Source organism: Typopeltis vanoorti, chromosome 10 (assembly GCF_054136105.1).
Source record: "Typopeltis vanoorti isolate ZY-2024b chromosome 10, IOZ_Tvanoo_1.0, whole genome shotgun sequence".
Lineage (NCBI taxonomy): Eukaryota > Metazoa > Arthropoda > Arachnida > Uropygi > Thelyphonidae > Typopeltis > Typopeltis vanoorti.
Window position 1 is genome coordinate 103,695,359 of NC_143558.1, and position 20,236 is coordinate 103,715,594.

Here is a 20,236-nt window from a genome sequence, read left to right on the forward strand (position 1 = left end):
ACTATATGTTTATGAAATAGCCTTTCTTGGATGGGAGTTGCATTAAAAAAAAAAAAAAACTAATTGAAAGAAATATCAGATAGCAGTAATAACAAAAATAATGAAAATAAAGGTTCAGATGAAACAAATAATTATATCTATTTCTACAATCAGAAAGGAAGAAAGAGCAAAAGCAGGAGTAATGATTTTTATTGATATTCATTTTATTCATTTTTATTCATTCCAAATTTAAAAAAAAAATTCGCACGTCATAAATACTAGTGAGAGAATTCTAGAACAAAGATTACAAATAAGTCTTGGTATCCTGACTGTACCAATTTCTATTTAGATTTAAAAAAAAAATAAAATGAATGACTAATTATTAATAAAGGGAGACTTGTAACACAAAAGCAGCACAACCTAACTAAAACATGTGGATGAAAAACTAGAATCCTAACTAGGTGGGGCGCCCTCTATAGACACCTATCAGAGGCCTAGTATGTAAACTGGGATATTGAGGTATTAGTTTTTCCCATATTTTGGCAAGTTTTATGCCATATATATATATATATATTTAAATTAGAGTGATTTTTAAGAACAGTAGCAGATTCTAAAAATAATCTTTCTCTTCTAAATTTACTGTGATGGAGCATAAGCCTAGGCCAGTTGATTCTGTGAGTTGTATCCAAAATGGTCTGCAAAGGCCAGATTGACCATAGTCGCGACTGCAGATGTATTTTTTATGTTCTTCCATTTGGATGATAGCTGATCTTCCTGTCTGTCCATAGTAAGCCAACATGCAAGAACAAGGAACTCTATATATATCTGGAATTGAGGTGGGGGGGGGATTTGTCTTTATGGAGTGAATAAGGGTAGCTGGTTTTAAGTGTGGTTTGAAAGTGCTGCAAAGAGATTGTATTTCTTTAAGATTCTGGACATTTCTTCTGATATCCCTCGGACATAGGGGATGGTGATAGCATTACTAAAATCTTTCTGAAGAGAAGGTCGTGGATTGGAGGAATGATTGATTATTTTTTTTTGATAATGTGGGAACTCTAAACATTGGATAGAAAAGTGTGGTATATATGATTGAGTTCTGTTGCAAGAGAGAAACAAAGATTATAAACTCTATGGGTTAGTGTTGTTATGATGCCATATTGTTGAGAGGGGTGGGGAGGGTGATGATGGGAAAGTTTGTGAATGTATCTGCCTGTGTGAGTAGGCTTCTTATATACTGAAAAGGACAGGTTACCATTAGGTAAGCGGGTGACCAAGGTGTCTAGAAAGGCCAGACTATTATTAGTTTCTTTTTCCATAGTAAATTGGATTAGGTGACATAGAAAAGTATGTAATTAGTCTAGACCAGTGCTTCCCAAACTTATGGATGTAAAAGCCCCCTTGGAAAAATTTAAATATTTCACAGCCCCCATCGAAAAAAAATCGTAATACAGACATATATTATTATAATATTTATTGTATTTATATTCAATACAAAACATACACAGCGAATATCGCAAAAATAAAATGCAAATATTACATTTTTAGCATCTTACATACACATTTGACGTGGCACACTTAGTCTTAAAACGTTTTAAATTTGTTTTCATTATTTCATGGCCCCCTCAATAAAACTAAAGACCCCCAAGGGGGCCGTGGCCCACAGTTTGGGAAGCGCTGATCTAGGCCATCTACATATCTCAGCCAGATAGAAGGTTTGAGAGGGGCTGAGTCAAGAGCTTGTTTTTCAAAATCTTCCATAAAAAATTGGCAAGGGTTGGGTGAGAGTGGAGATCCCATAGAGGTACCCTCTGTCTGTTTCTAAATTTTGTTTTTCCAGGAATAACTGGAATGGATAGCAAAGGAAAAGAGGTCAATAATATCAAGGGAAAAATTTTTTTAAAAGCAATAAGGTGTCATTTAAGGGAATGTAGTGAACCATAATGTGATGCCAAAACTCACTAGAATATCAGTATCATTAACAGTTATATTTTCAATGGAGCTTTTAAAATGGGAAGATTTTTTTACGTATGGTGTGATATGACCAGTAATGGGGACAGACTAACTGGATTTATAGCAGGGAGATTCATTACTAGTTAACAGAGACAAAACAGACAGTTCCCCCATCACCACAGGAGTCCTACAGGGAGATACTCTGACCCCATATCTCTTCATCATAGTGATTGACTATATTTTTAAATTAATGCAATTTAAATCTGGAATCCTTATCAAAGACCCATATATACAAATGCACCTTGAAGACTGAGCTTTGCAGATGGTGTAGTCCTCATTAACTCCAACATTACAGATGCCCAAAATCACTTCAACAGCCTTAGGAGAACTGCAGAAATATTTGGACTAAAAATAAACTCCCAAAAAACAAAGATATTAAGACATCAGATAGATGGGCACATCTATATAAATCAAAATGATCATCTTGAAGAAGTAGAGGACTTTGTATACCTTGGATCACACATCTCAGATTCCTTAACAGACATTAAAACAAGAAAACAGAAAGCACTGCAGTTCCACAGAAGTGTTAATAAAGTATGGAAGTCGAGCCTCATCTCAAAGGAGACGAAGATTCGTCTTTACAAGTGCACCAGCCAGTTTATCTTTCTGTACGGCTCCCAGACCTGGAACATCTTAACAAAAGCAGCGACTAATATTATAAATAGCTTTGGAATTTTAGAAACCAAATCAAATGGCTCAGCCACCAACTTAGACATCCACCCTCTGTACCCTTTGATGCTCTGGTCCTCTATGCCCCTACAGATGGAAAAAGAAAAAGAGGCAGACCCCGAACTCCATATTGGAAATACATCAGGAATATTCTCCCCGTTTCTTCCCAACTCTCTGCATCAGAGATCTGTCAGTTAGCATATGACAGAGAAGCCTGGTTTTCCTCCAAGTCCTATCTTAGTGTACACAGACTACTTATTTGTTTTGATAGGTTCCCTATTTATAATTGTAAAATTATGAACAAATGATGATGATGATGGTGTGGTATGACCAGTAATGGGGGGGGGGGGCAGAGATTTTGCTAACTGGATTTATAGCAGGGAGAATCAGTGGTATCTACCGCTTCATCCTCTCTGATGATTACTTTTTACAATACTTTCTACTTCATTTATAACCTCCTTTTTGCTCCATTCATGTCATCTTCAGAATAGTTATGTTCTATATTCTTGCAAAAGTTTTCTAAGGACTTCTGATTTGCCACTTTTACACATGTTTCTCTCTATTGAAAGGTTATTTTTCACTTGGTTAGAGTATAATAAATTTAGTTTAATCCTTTATCCAAGTGTGAGCAAACAAAGTTTGCGCCTGAAAGTATCTTCAGGACTGGGGTAAGGTGGTACATCACCAGTAAACTCGTTGCAAAGGTAGAGCAAGCTACCAACACTCCTGTCTCAGTATCTCCTATAATGCAAAACACATCTCCTTGCGGATATGTCTAATGTTATGCATTAAGGGAAGGGCCACCACCCAGACTAGTTTCGACCTTTATTGAGGTCTCTTCAGTGGGAGCCAGGCCCAAGCTGAGATACCAGGCAGAAGCATTTGCAGGTCATCTCTACCCATAGGAGTTGCCAAATGGTGTGCCACCCATTTTTAATAAATTACTCTGGATTTAGAGAAAGATGTTGAAAGGTTATTTTTCACTTGGTTAGAGTATAATAAATTTAGTTTAATCCTTTATTCAAGTGTGAGCAAACAAAGCAAACTTTCAGGTGCAAACTTTGTTTGCTCACACTTGGATAAAGGATTAAACTAAATTTATTATACTCTAACCAAGTGAAAAATAACCTTTCAACATCTTTCTCTAAATCCAGAGTAATTTATTAAAAATGGGTGGCACACCATTTGGCAACTCCTATGGGTAGAGATGACCTGCAAATGCTTCTGCCTGGTATCTCAGCTTGGGCCTGGCTCCCACTGAAGAGACCTCAATAAAGGTCGAAACTAGTCTGGGTAGTGGCCCTTCCCTTAATGCATAACATTAGACATATCCGCAAGGAGATGTGTTTTGCATTATAGGAGATACTGAGACAGGAGTGTTGGTAGCTTGCTCTACCTTTGCAACGAGTTGCCCTGGTGATGTACCACCTTACCCCAGTCCTGAAGATACTTTCAGGCGCAAACTTTGTTTGCTCACACTTGGATAAAGGATTAAACTAAATTTAATGTTTCTCTCTATTATGTTGCAAATGCTGGTGACCACATGCATATGGGAAAATTCTTAAGCATAAAAAAAGATTATTTAAAAATGCATCTGCTTCACTGTTATATTATATCATTCTGTAAGATGTTGGTGGAATTTTTTTGCGAAGGAAGACAGACACAGCTGTAAGTGATTTGTGTAAGTGTGAGACAGAGATGAACTAGTCAAGAAAGGACTATATAAATTTGTGACTAATTAGCAAATGGTCCTTTAAGTGATACTGTTTTCTCTTGGTGCCATATATCTGGCCTAATGTATTGTTTAAGCAGAGAGCTTAGCTTGTTGTACTAGAGTAGAGGTTGTATGTGATAAATAAGGTGTGACCATACAGTCAGTCATGAAAATGGAAGTATGTGCAATTTTCACACTGTCATATTTATATTTGAAATGACTAATGATGAATGCATTCTTGTCTCATAGGAATGTGTTATGAATACAATTATGAAACTATGAATCTGAGCATTTTACCATGCAATTGGTTTGGTTTATAGTTTATTTGGCACAAAAACAACAAAGGTCATACTGTAACATAATAAAAGTTACAGCTATATATAAACAGTTAAGGAAAATTGAAAACAATCTATGTACAAAAATTAAGTTACACAATGCAACATCTACATATAAACAGAATTACTGCAGAGGGCACAGCAACATACAAGGTCAAAAGTTACAGCAGTACATAAATAGTCAACAATACAAGTTAATAAACAAAATGCATGTACAAAACCAAGTCAAGGAATTCAGTATCTACATATAGATAAAATTACAGCCAGTTTTATTACATCAGTACATAAATAGGCAAAAAAGGAATTATTATTCAACGTGCATGTATAAAAATTAGGTTTTGCGATGTGGTATCTACATATAAACAAAATTACTACAAGGTTACACAAATATACAAGGTGTCCTACAGCAATACATAATTAGTCAAAAAAATAAACTAGTAAATAATATGTATGCACAAAAGTTAAGTTAAGCAATGCAGTATCTATGTATAAACAAAATTACTACAGAGGTCAGAGCAACACACAAGGTCAAAGGTTACAGCAGTAGATAAATGGTCAACAGTGCAAGTTAATAAACAAAAAGCATGTACAAAACCAAGCCAAGGGAAGCAGCATCTACCTATAGATAAGATTACAACAAATGTTATTACAGCAGTACATAAATAGTCAAAAAGGAATTATACAATATGTATGCTTAAAAATTAAGTCTAGCAATATGGTATCTACATATGAACAAGGTTACACAAATATACAAGATCAAAGGCTACGGCAATAAAAAATTAGTCAAGAAATAAACTAATAAATAATATATATGTACAAAAGTTAAGTTAAGCAGTACAGTATCTACATAGAAACAAAATTACAATCAAATGTGTTTGTGCAAATTAATTCTTTGTAAAAATTAAAAACATCATGCAAAATCTGCTTAAGTGTATATAGCTTGGCTAGATCGGTAAACATTTCATTCCTCTCTCTCGTGTAAAGAGCTGACACTCCACCAGAAATGTGTATTGCATTTTTCACACATGGGAGGGTCATCAGCCCTCAGTAAATAAGAGTGTAAGATGACTGTGACCTGTGTGGAGCCTAGCAAGAACAACTTTCTCTCTTCTCTTTATACGTTGACTAGAATGCCAATGCTTAATTTCAGGCTTAATGTGATATAATTTGATTGTCAATGCTTCCTGATATGATGACTGCCATTGAGGATTAGCTTTGATCTTATAAACTGTCTGTAGTCTGTATGTGGTGGTGTCAAACAATACGTGGAGAGAATATGAGCCGATTTAGCAGCTGTATCTGCATCCTCATTTCCCTTAATTCCAATGTGGCTAGGAATCCAGCACAACTGAACATCAAAATTAAGGATTTTCATTTTGTACAACAGATGTAACATCTCATATAGCACTGAATGTGGATTATACATAGGAGAGGAGATAGCCTGTAAAGATATCAGTGAGTCTGTATAAATTATACACTTTTGGTAGCGATTTTCTTTTATATGCACAGGTGCAAGCTGAACGGCATGTAACTCTGCTGTATAATTGCTGCAATCAGGTGAGATCTGGTTGGAGATAATGTCAGGAAACACAGCAGCACAGCCAACAGAGCTAGCAGATTTTGAACCATCATTATAGATGGGCAAGAAATCAAAGTGAACTGCTTTGTGTGCATTAAACAATTGCAGGTAGACAGATGGAGTATGAGACTTTGGTAGCTGACAAAGTGAGAGGTTGCAGGATAAAGTGCAAGCCTGCCATGGATGGATGCTGTTATATGTAGTGTAGGCAACGTTGTCATTACTCATACCAACAGCTTGCACAGTCTCTTTTACACACATACCCAAAGGATGTATGGCAGTTTGAAGTGTGTGATATTGTAAAAATAATCATAATTAAAATTCTGAATATTTTTACGAATGGTTTATGTTAGTATGTTTATTAGTTTTGTTTTCATAACAGGCATTGTCGGCACTTGCGATGTGCTTGTTATGGAAATTGTTTTGCTAAAAGTGATATGTAAAGCAGTTAAAAATTTATGTACTTACCGGATTTGAATAGTTGTGTTACTTTAAACAAATTTATTATGGTTTGAAATATTAAGTTTTGTGTTTTATGAGGACATTCTCTTGTCGCTAATGGAGACAACGTGTCAGCCATTATACAGTACTTAGTTTCTCGCTTGCCACGGAGTGCTCATGCTCGCCGAGAAGTTTGATGAGTGATTGACAACTGACAAGAAAGCGTTCGGTATCTGAGTAACGGCTGTAAACAAGAGAGCATTCGGAAGGAATTTAGAACACAGGCCGGCAGATATTTAGGTTCGGAGGAACTTAAGTTTTTTATGTGACAGTCGGAGGAAAATTAATAGTATATTCCAAAAAAGGAATCGTGAAACTATTAAGTTTTAATGTGGAATAAGTATGTGGATAAATAAAAGGGAAATATTGCTATAAATCATTTTAAAAGGAATATTGGAGGAAACACTGATTGAAAGATTTATAGTAGATTCCGAAAAGGGAATCGTAGAACTGTAAGTGAATTTTTTATTGGAAGAGTTAAGACTGTCATTAAGCATTTAGTGAATAAAAGAAGAATTTGCTATTTACATTCTAAAGGAATGTTCGAGAAAACTCTGATTAGGAAGTTTCATCTGTATTAAGGACGCCTGATCTGACTATTATTTCTACTAAAAAGAGACAGAATTAAGTCAGGAAGATTTTTATGTATGCTACATGAGTGATGAAATAAGATGTAAATGAAGAATAGAGTCATATATCTATAGAAAAGGGCCTTGACACAGAGAGAGAAACTGGCTATGAACATTTTGTGATTGTGAAAACAAAGTGTTTAGTCTTAAGTGTAAGTTTATTTTAAAAAGGCCTTGGATCCAATTAATTTGTAGTTAGTTATGTAAAGTTGTTTGAAGTGTATATATATTGTTTTTTTGTTTTATTAAATGTGTTTATTTTGTATTTTGGTCTTGAGTCAGTGATTATTTGGATTCTGAAAGAGTTAAGATCATTGCACCAATTGGAGTGAACCCTTGTGCATATAACGTATAGGTACACTTGGAATAAAAAAAAAAAAATTGTTAGAAACAGAGATCATCTCTATGGTAGGATAAATATTAAGATAATATATATGAATATCTCTTCAATATAAAAAAATCCATTATTAACAATATTAAGCTTCTCAACACAGAGAAAAGAGACTAGCTTTTCTAGTCCATATAGGATGATCTGGTAGAGACTTTATCTTTAGGGCATAATTAAGAGACAACTGTTTCTGTTGAAGTGATAGAGCCTGTTATTTGCTGACTTTGAGTGGGTGATGTGCGAAAGGTACCAGTAGCTATCCATATACTCTGATGATGGATGGAATCCAACCATCACAGGTTACTTTGTCGTGCAGAACATAGATTCGAGACCCATAATCCAGCTTTGAACGTATAAGTGCACGATAAAGAGCAGTGAAGATCGATTAGCACTTCACTCAGTAGAGGATAGAGTGCGAAGGAAGTTCAGTGCACTCTTGCACTTTTCTCTTAGCTGACGAATGTGTTCTAGAAATGTAAGTTTTCTGTAAGATGAGTCCCAAGATCTTGGCCTCTGTAGCTACTGGAATAACAGTTAATTCCATTCTTAATTCAGGATCTGGGAGACGAGTGCGTTTTCAACAGAAATATACATACATACTTTTTTCTGTTGAAAACCTAAATCCATTACTAAGAACTGGCAGAGAAACATGATCAATTGCTTGCTGAAGTTGTCTTTCAATTACCCTCATGTTATGAGAGTAACAGTAAATTGTGAAGTCATCAACATATAGAGCATTGTCTACAGTGGTAGGAATCTGTTCAGTGATTGAGTTAACTTTAATAGTCAAAAGTGTCACATATAAGACAGAGCCTTAGAGAACACCCTGTTCTTGATAATATGGTCAAGATACCATATTTCTCACTCTGACTTGGAAAGTTCACCTGGACAGAAAGTTTTTAATAAATACGGGAAGGTGTCTTTTGAGATCCTGGTTATAGAGGTCTTTTAATATGCCATATCTCTGGGCTGTGTCATAAGATTTTTCCATGTCAAAGAAAACTGAAAGAAGAAGATCTTGCTTCAGGAATGCATCTTTTATATGAGCTTTTAAACAAACCAAGTGGTCTAAAGTTGAACGATGTCTACCAAACCCACATTGTGTATTGGAGAGAAGATCGTTGCTTTCTAAATACCAGAAAGGTCTGGCATTAACCATTTTCTCTAGTATCTTAGAAAGACAGCTGGTCAGAGCAATAGGTCGGTAATTATTTGCTTGTGTTGGATCCTTTCCTGGTTTTGGGGTAGCAGTGACAACTGACTTATGCCAAGAATCTGGAAACTCTTCCTCTACAGGTATTCTGTTGTATATTAATAGAAGGAGATTCATAGAAGATAATGGTAAATGTTTTATCATTTCATAATGGATATCATCAGGCCCTACTGCACTAGGGTGAGTCTGTAGAAGAGCTCTTTTTAATTCCTCCTTAATAAATGACTGATTGTATGTCTCTAGAACATCGGTAGAAAAATTTAGCCTCTGTTTCTCTTGCTGCTCTTTCAGTATTAAAAATGAAGCTGTTTCTGAGATTGTGGCAAAATTTTCTCCCAAAGTGTGTGCAATAGCTTTGGGATCAGCAATAACACTTCCATTATGGTGAAAGGTAGACAAACAGTGTGTTCTATATCTACCTTTCATTTTCCAGATCTTATCCTTTTTAGTTCTTCCTTAACAAATGACTGATTGTATGTCTCTAGAACATTGGTAGAAAAATTTATCCTTTGTTTCTCTTGCTGCTCTTTCAGTATTAAAAATGAAGCTGTTTCTGAGATTGTGGCAAACGTTTCTCCCAGAATGTCTGCAATAGCTTTGGGATCAGCAATAACACTTCCATTATGGTCCAAGGTAGACAAACAGTGTGTTCTATATCTACCTTTCATTTTATAAATCTTATCCCATACAAATGTTTGGACTGGTCATTTGATTAATTGATGTAGTAAATTGGATCCATGATTGTTTTTGACTCTGATGGCTAACATAGCATGCTTTGGCTCGAGCACGTTTAAAAGCTATTAAGTTTGATGCAGTGGGGTATCTTCGAAATATACCCCATGCTCTGTGTTGATTATTTTTGGCTGTCTGGTATTTGGGTTCTACCAAGGCTTTGGATAGAGTGGAAACCGAGATGATTTTTTCAGAATGGAGGCTGTTGCTGCCTGGACAATGCTCTGTTATATGCGTTACCGCTTAATTAATAGGTGTTTGACTGACGGTATCAGCATTAAATTTTGCAAGATGAGAAAAAGTGTTAAAAAAAATATGTACATGCATGCTAAAGGGTATTTCCCCTAATATAAATTTGCTACTTATAACTACATGAGTGATATGGGCAAACACAGATTTAACAAAGATAAAATTTTATTTTTAAGTCGCACGGTGCAAAATATATGAAAAGATAAAGTTACTACAATTTGTAGACTTAAAGGAATGTGGAGAACCGACCAGGGCTTCTGACCAAATGTCCAATCTTCACCCTCTCGTGGTGCACCATGTTGGGTATCTACCTGGATACTGAACGAGCGAGGATGAGCTGGAAATTTGGGATTTAGCTAACCAACCAAATTGTATTCTTATTGGTTTAAACCAATATATAAAATGATGGTACAACATGACAAAATTTCATGCTGGCTGGGGCATTCCCCTGTTATTTTTGCTAGGGAACTAGGGTGAACAGCGAAAAGTCAGCTACTGGAACAAATCTGAAAGCACACCCCAATTCAACATCACCAGAGTTAAAGATTGGTACTATCAACATAAGAAGCCTGAATGGCAAAGAAATGGAGCTAGCTGAGGAATTAGATAAGTACCAGATCGACATAATAAGGGTGACTGAAAAAAAAAAAGACAAAAACTGGTGAGATCTTTCTCAGCAATAAATACAAAATGTTATATTCAGGCAATAACAATCAAGGAAAAGAAGGCGTAGCCATAGTATTCAACACTAAATACGAGGCTAATCTTCTTGAATGGCAGGTAGTCTCAAGTAGAGTGATGTGGGCAAATATCAGAATGGGGAACTGGCCAATGAGACTTATTTGTGCCTATGGTTCCACAGAAAGCTCTACTAAGGTAGAAGTACAGAAATTTTTTGAGGGTCTAGGTAAAGCTACTGACACAATGAAAAAGGAAAAGTTGGTCCTTGTTGGGGATCTAAATAGCAGAGTAAGAAGTGATTGTCAGACGTACACAAATGTTTTGGGAAAATTTGGAGAAAAGAGCAAAGCTAATAATAATGGCAAATACCCATTGGATTTCTGCTCAGGACATGGACTGATTATTATTAATACCATGTTCCAACATAAAAATGTGCACAAATTCACATGGAGAGAAGAGGCTAGGAATAAGAAAAGTCTCATTGACTATGTTATTGTTGATAGTGATGTTTTCTCATTGGTGCAGGACACCAGAGTGTACAGAGGATTTGAAATTGGAAGCGATCGCTATTTAGTCTTGAGCAGGATAAAATCGAATTTCATATTGAAAAGAATGACATGTAAGAAAGTTTTAAAGTGAATAAAAGTTGAGCAGCTCTCAGATGTGAACTGTAGACTAAAATACACAAAGATTATTGAAAAAAAAAAAATGAAAGTGTTTGAGAACAATTACCAAACCATGGAGATTCAGTGGCAAACTTTGAAGAAAACATTGATTGATTCTGCCAGAGAGGCATGTGGTGAAGTTGTCTGCAAGGATAGAAAAATCAGAACTCCATGGTGGATACAGGAAGTTTAAAGAGGCAGTGAAGGAAAAGAAGAAAGCATATCTAAAGTTCCTGGCAAATATGTCAGCTTGTGCTCTTAGAGAATACAGAGACAAATGTAAGAAAGCTAAACACTGTGTAAAACTAGCTAAACAAAAGTCATGGGAGGACTTTGGCAAGAATATAGAAAATAAATATCAAGAAGGTGGTAAGATATTCTGAAGTTTATTGAAGAAGCTTAGAAATGGATGGAAGAGTGCTGTAAAAGGAGTTAGAGATGATAAAGGGACATGAAAATGGGAGAAAAAGATATCTTTGAAGTATGGAGTAATTACTTTGAAAAACTGCTAAATGAAACAAATAGTGATGATAGCACAGTGATTAAAAAAAAAAAAATTTTTTTTCCCCCCTGATTGCCTGCCTGCTTGGTCAAGCAGTAATACATATCACACTTGAAGTAGAAAAAGCCATCAAAAGCCTGAAATGTGGTAAGGCAGCTGGAGTAGATGATCTTCGACCAGAAATGCTGAAGTATGGAGGTATAAAAGTCTTATAACCAACGTATAAGCCTGTCAACGAGAAGTAATCTCATCTGTTTCTCTTTGAAGTGCAATGACATCATCCATTATGTTATCATTCTTGAAATGAGTCCTCAAGTGATCCTATTAAACAAGATCATGCTCTAGTGAAAAAAATAATTTTTCAACTGAATTACAAGAACAATATTTTTGAGAGAAAAAATGGACATGGGCTCTCTCACTCTACATATTTCTCATAATCAAAGGATAAATACAAGTGCCAAACAAAAATAAGCCTATAGTCTTGCAGAAGTCAGATAAATCTGCAGATCCCAAAGAATTGGTAAAATATTACAATGTAACTAATTATCTTGGATTCTGCCACAGTATTGTTGACATGAAGACCATTCTACAGAAACATAAATAAATGTTTCTGTTTATTTAAGAAAGAGATTATTATTATTGTATAAGAGATATACCAGGTGATTATAAAATAACGTCAAGTGTTCAGAGCCCTCTAGCGAGTAATGTATTGGATGAAACACACCAGTATTCGGTAGACGTACACAGTGGAACATGGGGATTCGATTTAATGAAAAAAAAAAGTACCAAAAGTCGCTAACAGGGGAAATTTTGGTGCTGTTTACCAAGTAAAATGCATTAATTTGCATTATCGCGTTTCTTGTGAGCGATCATGCAATAAAAGAAAAGCCTGTGAGATTTTTTAATCATTCGTAGACGAACTGCTTTTCGATGCCTCTTACCTTACGTGAGCATGCTTTGTTAGTCAAACTCTATTATCAGCGGAACAATAATGCCAGTGCTTGTCTTCGTGATTTTCAGCATATGAAAAATTTATGAAAAGGACTGATTAGCGTAACAAACTTACGAAAACTGATTCGCGATTTGAAACTACTGGAACTCTAGCAGTGCAGGGATGCAAACCAATCAATCACCAACAAGTTGCAACTGCTATTGTGGAACAGGAGATGACGAATGTGCAGGGTACCAGCAGTGCACGAGCAATATCCCGGCAAACGGATATCGCATACACAACGGTGTGGAAAATCCTACATCAGATGTTGAAGTTTTACCCCTATAAAATCAGTCATGTTCAAGAATTGCGCCCTGGTGATGCGACCACATGAATCGACTTATCTTTGAGATTCTTAGCATGCATGGAAGTAGATGATGCATGGCCGTGACAGATTTTATGGAGTAACGAAGCGCACTTTTATTTGAATGGCGATATTAACACACTCAACTGTCGCATTTGGGCTACAACTAATCCGCACGTGTGTCTGCAGATGCCTATCCACTCGTCCAAAGTCACAGTGTGGTGCGGATTTGCGGCATCTTTTATCATCGGTCCATACTTTTATGAGGAAAATACCCAAAATGGACCAGTGACCTGTTCCGTCAATGCTAACAGGTATGCTAATGTGCTACAGAACTTTGTGGTTCCACAACTGCTGCAGATGGTCGAATCGAGAGGATGTCTCGATTCGACCATCTTCATGAAGGATGGTGCAACACCCCACATCGGACTTCAGGTACAGCGTGTTTTGCGACAACATTTCTCTGACAGAAGAATCATTAGTCATGCATTTCCCACGCCATGGCCACCGAGATTGCCTGATCTCAATCCTTGTGACTTTTGGCTGTGGGGATTTCTTAAAAGCATTGTGTATCAAGGACATGTACCCAATATTCCAACTTTGAAAGATCGAATAACGTTACACGTGAGACAAATCAATTCCGATATGTTGCAAGCCACTGTGGAAAATGTCGTGCACAGTATGCAGTTCCTGGAACATCAGAATAGTGGTCATACTGAACCTCATTTGTAATTAACAATAAACGTCATGAAATTGATGTGTGCTGTCTCTCATTTGCCATTTAGTCAGATGTGAACTGTAGTTTACACTGTAGTTTATTAGTCACACCTACTAAAATTAACTTGGCAGCGCCAAAATTTCCCCTGTTGGCAACTCTTGGTACTATTTTTTTTCGTTAAATTGAATCCCCATGTTCCACTGTGTACGTCTACCGAATATTGGTGTGTTTCGTCCAATACATTACTCACTAGAGGGCTCTGAACACTTGACGTTATTTTATAATCACCCAGTATATAAAACCCAGTGAGAAACCACTTTGCTCCATTTTTGAGTTATTTGTAAGAATAGAAGGATGTGCATTTAACATGCAAATTTTTTTGAGGAGTTTATCATTCTTGTGGGCAACCAAAATATCTGCTCTAGTATATTTATTTTAATACTCACGAGGTGACTTATATATATATATATATATATATATATATATATATATATATATATAATGTGACATTTTCCTCTCATTGGGGATTCCTTATTACAACATGTTTTATTTACTTGCCACTGGATTATGAGTTAACCTAGACCAATCTTGATAATCTGAAATGTTTCCCCATACCTCTAATGGGATAGTTTTAATAGATACAATGTGCTATGAAGTAGTGCAGACACCAGCAGGAGACGCTGGATTACTGAGTTCATTCTTCTTAATAATAGCCCCCTTCCCTTCTGAATGATATGGTCAGAACAGTCTTTCATATGCCTATCCATTCATTTTTTGCATTAAATCTCAGTCTGCACTCCTGCCATTCAGTTTCTTTCCTGTGCTTTCCAGTGTACCATGAATGGAACAGTGTTGTCCTTCACAGAAGATGTACTGGACCTTGACTAAGGTAGAAAAAGTAACCAGGTTGACTGGAATCCCTTCTCACATCTAGAGTTGATCAGACAAACATTTATTAATGAAGTAATGATGCCTACAGCAGATTCTCTTGTAAATAATGATAACTGTAATTTCAAAAACATCTTTGATTCTTGTTTTATCCTAATACCATATTAAACTCCTTGTTTTTAAATATGCTTTGCCAAAGTGCTTTGTCAGATGTCAGAGTTAAAAGTAATATCTTGGATCCAATTTGCATCAAGTATTACTTATATACAACCAATAAAATTAATACCATGTGCCATGGTATTAAATGTGGAAAATTAAAAGTAGATAGATAACACACCAGTCATTGACCATGGAACAAAATCTATGTGCAGTTGCTGATCCCAAGTTGCCAGACTTATGAAGTCAGAGATTTACTGGAATATAAGCAATATACTTACTAGCCTGAATTCCTTATTTTCAAGTAACAGGAGAAACAATGACATAATTTCTCTTCAATGAGGGTTAGAACCATATCAGTAAGCATTCATTAAGGAGGAACTAAAGTGCATTAGGGGCCTGATGATGCCAGTTATTTTTATTATATTATATATCCATTAGTTTTATATTAAAACTCTAAATAGAAGGTATAGGTATTATTTCTGGGAAAATTCCCATATCCAAATAGAAGATAAATGTAATGAAAAATTAACTTTTCCACTGTAATCTTATCTTGTTAATAGAATTAGTTTTCTGTATATGTTTGTGTGTGTGTGTGTATAATGAAACTATAGAGGTGAATTAAATAATTGTTTGCTTTATATATCATTTGAACATTTTATATATTTCAGAATTACTTATTGACACTGAAATCAGTTGATCAGAAGTATTTGTTGTGATGTAATGATTTATAATTTCCAGAGCAATTAAGAAGAATATCATATGAAGAAATTTACTTCGAAAATTATAAAGTCTATCCTCTTAGAAGAACTTTCAGTATTATTGAGAGGAAAGTTAAACTGAAACGCTTGAGCAGTGCTTTACGTCATCGAAAAAGAAATAAACACTGTGTTCCTGATGAAGATTCTGACTCTTTGGTTTCTACTGATGTGCCTTATAAAACTACTCAAATTAAAATCATTAGAACTGTTGATTTCGAAATTATCCGTAAAAAGTGTGAAAATTTTAACTTTGAAGAAGAAAAGCATTTCTTCTCTGAAGAAGAATTTCTTTCTGATGAAAGAGTAGTAAATATTATGTTCTCTAATGTTTCAGCTATAGAAGTTTGCAAATTTGTCATTTATGTATTGCATAAAATTTGTCTTTTGGATCAGAAATCATTTCTTTCATCATCTTCTGCATCAGCAATTTTTACATTTGCCTTAACTACATTGGATATGCTTCACTTTAATCACTGCAAACGTGGAATATTTTTGAATGAATTTCAACAGTTGAGAAGCCTTTTCCTTTCTTTAGTGCTTATATCTGCAGGAACAATGAATTTTGAAGATACTACGAATGCCTTAACTAGAGCTTTAAGAACTGTCTTCCTAATTATTATAGATATTTTCCCGTTGCTTCAGAATATTAATTGTCAACAGGAATCATTTTCACAGAATGTAGATAAAGAAGATATGATGTTTATTTGTGACTCAGTTATTGGGGTTTTAATTCTGATTTGCAAGTTAATTTGGAAAACCCCTTCCATTGAAGAATGTGTTAGGATTGTCTATGTTGTTAGAACATTTTCTGACAGTTTTGGACCTGTGGTGTGCTGTAATTTGATTTTGTATTATCAGAGTAAGAATGACTGTCAGCACCTGGCACTAAGAATTTTAACTCTTATCAGAGATTGTACAAGTTCACTGAAGAAACTGAGGGCTGAAAGTAATCTTTCTGTAATTTGCTGTGATGATCATAAGAGATACAACCAGGCAGCTCAGTTTTATCATCATCATCATGATATCTTAGGTTCTTCAGTAAGCCATAGTGTGACAAACAAAATGCCCTTGTGCTGCATAGCTACCTTGAATCTTATTTTTTTTGATATTCTTTCAAAATCAAATTCAAAATTACTTTTAATGGAAACTCTAAAAGCTTTGCACAAAGTTGGGATATGTTGCTGTATCAATGTCCACATAATTTTGAAAAGTGTTCTACAATCATTGCATGAATATGATTTGCAAGTACAAGCATCTCTTCTTTATGTACTTGAGAAAACATTATTTAGAGAGTTAGGTTTAACTGAGTTTAGCCATGCAGATTGCAAGTTTTGTAATAAATTGTATAGTACTGATTCATTACTGAATGATGTTAAATTTTCTGCACCAGTACATGATTCTCAAGAATTTTACAGCAGTTTCATTGCTAATCAGAGTGAGACTAAAACAAAGGATCCTTGGAATGATCTTAACTTTTATATTAAACTTTTGTCTTCTGGTAGTGCAACCACACATATTGTGGGGAAGCATCTTTTGAGGCTTATTAGCATAGCAACAGATTATCTTAAGTGCCAGTTATTTCTTAAAGTTATTTTACAAGTATTTTTTCATTCTAATTCACTAGAGCTGCAGGTTACAACATGGTCCTTGAAATACTGTTTAGCTTCTCTTCCATTATTTCTTATGAATCCAAGGTTATCAGCTTTATTTGTGAGTGGAGGGGGAGTGCAGTCATTGCATTCTTTACTCTCTGTTGGTGATTTCCGTAATCTTGCTGTAAAAGTATTAAAAGTTCTCATAATCTCAGAAATTGAGAGTACAAAATCTTGTTTTACCAAACAGAAGGATCTTAGAATCCAGATGGCATGCATAGAGAATTTTAAGCAGTCAGCAGCTTTGTCTCTGTTTCAGAAAATTTTAATCCAGAACAGTAAATTATTTCTTCAGTGGCTTAAATATGTATCATCATGTAACCAAGCAGAATGTCATTTTTCAGAACATCCTGAACATCATGCTGTCCAGCATAATGACAATACAGAAGAAACCTCAATCCGCTCAGTTTCTTCAAAAGATGTGCAAGAAATTGTAATGAGATCAGTGTTGATTTCTTCTGATATGTACAGTGATGAATATCAGGCTACTAGCATCTGTAGTGATTTTGATTTTGCTTTTCTGTGTGAATTGTGGAGTATTTGCAGGCAGCTAGTGGTTTTACCAGTATATCAGCAAAATTTGTTATCCCAATTTTTATTAACTTTGGGGTATGAACTGTTTTTAACTATCATTCAGGAATTCAAGTTAAGCAACAAACTTATTTATAAATCTGGTAATGGAGATCAGTTTAAAACTGTTTTGAATCTAATGGAATTTCTTCTGGCCACATATCTTCTTTTGACCCCTTTTAAATATAATGAACAGGTAAGTTTTAATTTCAAAGATGCTTGTAAAATATGCATTATTGTTATTTTTTTTTCCTTCAAAATTTGCTTTAATGACGACATGATGAGAACTAATATTAAAAGGGGGGATAAAAACTTCATTACACCCACAGTTACTTGGCTGGTTTTGTGTGCCAGCAGGTATACTTTGTCAGGAGCATGCTTATTTTACATAAAAAAAGATGAAAAAAAGTTGCTGGCATTTGAAACAAGCTCATGCCAGTCAATTTGACTGACTGGTAACAGGCAAATATCAGAAAAATTTTGAAAAATTTGTGACCCAGCACAGAATTTTACAATCTCTGCATATATGTTATTCTCTTAAAGTAACCATTTAATTCATTAAGAGATCGAGTCTTCAGGTCTCCTTATAAACAAAATAAAAATATCCTTAATTTCAAAAAAATACTCAAAAAATCACATATATATAATGTAAAATCAGTGTAGCTTTGACTTTTAAATACAACAAACAGGTAAGATTTAATTTCAAAGAGGCTTTTAACATATACATTAGTTATGTTTTTTTTCTTATTTTTTTCATGCACCCAATTTGTTATTCAGATAACAATTTAGATGGTTTTTTCCTATACCTGCAACCTTCAATTAGATAAGCTGACAATACTTATCATACTTTAGGACAAAATTTCTGGAATTTTACTCTCTTACCTCCATAATCCTTTTTTAATCCTTTACCCAAGTACAATCCTTTACCCTACACTTGGGTAAAGGATTAAACTAAATTTTATTATAGTCTAACCAAGGGGAAAATAAACTTCCAACATCTTTCTCTAAATCCAGAGTAAATTAATAATAAGATGATACACCTTTTGGCAACTCGTATAAGTAAATATGACCTCTCCATTGCTTCTGCCTTAGTATCACCACTCTGGGTCTGCCTTCCACCGATGATACCTCAATAAAGGTCGAAAATGGGTGGGTGGCCCTTCCCTTAATGCATAGCATTATACATATCCACAAGGAGATGTGCTTTGCATTATGGGAGATACTGAGACAAGGAGTGATGAGAGCTTGGTCCACCTTTGCTACGAGTTGCCACAATCCTGAACTACTTCAGGCGCAAACTTTGTTTGCCTACACTTGGGTAAAGGATTAAACTAAATTTATTATAACCACAAGAACAAGGATTCATAAAATACGAGGTCCAACACAAAAAAAAAATGAGACTAACCATGTTGGAAGTTTTTCCACTTGGTTATTATCATCATCATCATCATCAAATTCCTGCCATGTACTCTCAAGGGGTGTACAGGATATGATAGTACTACATAGCTTTTCTTATACAATTCTTCTCAACAGTTTCTCAAGTATACTTGCAGAAATCTTACCAGGAATACTCACTAGGGAAATACCTCCGTAATTCTCACATTCAGTTTTATTCCCCTTTTTAAATATGGGTACTATGAGGGCTCTACTCCAATCATCGGGAATTCATCCCTCTGTCCAGGCATTCTGAACTATGCAGTGCAACCACTGTAAGACTTTTATACCACCGTACTTCAGCATTTCTAGTCGAATATCATCTACTCCTGCTGCCTTTCCACATTTCAAGCCTTTGATGGCTTTTTCTACTTCAAGTATGGATATGTATTCCTGACTGCATGCCTGGTCAGTGTTTTTTACCACTGTGCTGTCCTCACTGCTTGTTTCATTTAGCATTATTATTATAACGATGTCTCCATAGAGTCAAAAGACTCATCGCCGGAGACAGTACATTGATACACTAACCATTATTTACACAATACCTATCATACTTCTCCTTAAATTCATTCACAACCTGCAACACATTCCACACATTCACAATCTTCCAAGTAAAAAATCTAGTCCTAACACCCTTGTTAACCACACTCCAAGCAAAAAATCTAGTCCTAATACCCTTGTTAACCATACTCCAAGCAAAAAATCTAGTCCTAACACCCTTGTTAACCACACTTCCAAATCTCCAGGGATGGCCCCTTGTTCTCTCCCTTCCTGCACTGGTCTTAAAAATGTCATCAGTATCAATCTTATAAAATCCCTTTAATAATTTATATACCTCTGTCATATCTCCTCTCCTGTGTCTATCAGCTAGTTTTTGGAGCCCACAGATCTCCAAAATATCCTTGTAGGGAACATC